Below are 2,218 nucleotides of genomic sequence, written 5' to 3'. Positions count from 1 at the left end.
TTATTGGTCCACAACCATTACACACCATTAAAGAGCGGCTTACGTCAAAGTGAAAGGCATGCAAACTGCAGTCGAAACCATCTGCAATAACGTTTGTAGAAAAAAAAAGCCTACTAATTGTTGTAACTGATATCACCGCTGTAAGTGACGCCTTAAAAAAAATATTGTTTTATTTTAGAATGGGGGGGTTGTTTGGTGTGTCTGGGTGGAGTTTGACTTTGAGAAAAAGAAAATTCAAACGAAGCAGCTTTTTTGTCAACTTGCATTTTAATTTTTCTTCTTTATGTGCAATAATTGAAACTGTTGTGCTTTGAAAATGCCTATAGAATATTCCGAAATAAACTAGTAGACTATAGCATCATTTATTTTTTAGACGGATTTTCTGTAAAAAAAATAATAAAAGATATACGGAACCGATCTAGCAGACAGACAACATCGTCCTAAATCTGCCATTGTACTTTGCCAAATCAATCTGTCTAAAAGTAAAATCTAGGCTAGAGAAACATAATTATCTGAAGTACATCTAAAGTACTTTCGACATAAATCAATGCATAACTAATTGCAATAAAAGAAAAGCCCAGTATTTACACTACACTTAATTGCAAATGCAACCCCTGCCGAAGGGTTCGCGTAACCAGAACTGTTCAATGGCAGTTAAAGTGATCGTCAATGACTTCTCTCTATTTGTCTTACAAGAGTTGCAATGTACTTGACACTCTTTTAGAATTGTTGCTTTTTAATCAGTTACTCTCACTCAATGAAAATGGTGTGTTGAGAGAGGTTGGGGGAGGGAGGGGGAGGCAGGAGGTGAAGTAAAACGGTCTTACATTTTAAATACGAGTTATAACCTGGCAGAAGAGACTGAGTGACGATAACGGTTCGATAAGAGATGCTGAAAAATAGTCTCTCTCTCTCTCTCTCTCTCTCTCTCTCTCTCTCTCTCTCTCTCTCTCTGCACTTTTGTTTTCCACGCTGATTACACTGTTCACATTCTCAACACACTATCGCTAATTGTCAGTCATGGTTAACGGTCTTTTAGTTTTAAAAAATTAATGGCCTCTGTGGAGACGAGCGCCCCATATTATTCCTGCGTAGGTTGAGGGAATAAAAAGCGGAACAGCCGCCTCTGGTCTTCTCTTTAAAAGCACTGGCCGCAGATAGAGTATCGTATTATTGCCTCCCCTGTGTGCCTCTAGTTTCAAAGAAAATATATTTGACTGTTTCTTAGTTGCTCTTTCATTGGACAAAGGAATGTTTTCGGTGAACATGCGCGTTATCAAGGTTTATTCGTTTTTGGTGGTCAACTTTCTCAAACGAAAAGTTACGCCCAAATGATTCAGTAGCGTTATGTTCTTTATATTAATTGCACAACGCGGTGCTTAAACCACCCCCCCCCCCCAAAAAAAAGAAAAAACAACAGGTGATGGTTTAGGCGTGAATTACAATCAAGGTGCGCTCTCTAATGTGGTGCGATGTTAGGTCATTCATGAACCCATTTGTGTCATGAGAAATTGCCTGTTGATAGGGAGCATAAATGGTTGTAAGAGCGCATAGGCCTACATGTATTTGCTTTGATTCCAACAACCAGTGACAACATTCTCGCCATGACACTGACAACATTCTCGCCCCACTGACACCATTCTTGTCATGACAGTTTGTATTTTTCGAGCGTCTTCGTCCGCTGTAGTCACTGTGCGTCACTGATGTGAGTTCCCTGTTGCTGAAAGCCAGTGCTCATCGGCCGTATCTGACAACATTCTCGCCCCTCTGACACCATTCTTGTCATGACACTTTTTTTATTTTTCAGAGCGTCTTCGTAGGTTGCTGTTGTCGTTGTGTGTCACTGAAGTGAGTTCCCTGCAAATTTCATCCTGTTGCTGAAAACCTGTGCTCATCGGCCGTATCCCAAGATGTCTGGGGTTTTCGAGAACGTTCTAGATTAATCTGATCCACTGTATATAGCCAGCAAACAACAGGGGAAAGTACTGTTGGTTCGGATGCGCAAAAGAGAAAGATGTCTCCGTTGGTGATAAATATGTACCGGCATCTAAGTTTAGCATTGACAGTTCTGAGTATGTTCGAGCTTATGATGGCGTTTACTCCTAGACCCGATTTGTTTTTCTTTGATCCTGAAACGGGTGAAATGACTCTTTTATTTCAACGTTCAAGGGAAAGCTACCGGTGGAAAGAGAACCAGTCGGCTGTGGACTATCAGCGG

The sequence above is a fragment of the Aplysia californica genome, unplaced genomic scaffold, assembly GCF_000002075.1.
Source record: "Aplysia californica isolate F4 #8 unplaced genomic scaffold, AplCal3.0 scaffold00753, whole genome shotgun sequence".
NCBI lineage: Eukaryota > Metazoa > Mollusca > Gastropoda > Aplysiida > Aplysiidae > Aplysia > Aplysia californica.
The sequence above is the reverse complement of the archived record's forward strand: the minus strand, read 5'-3'. Positions refer to the sequence as shown.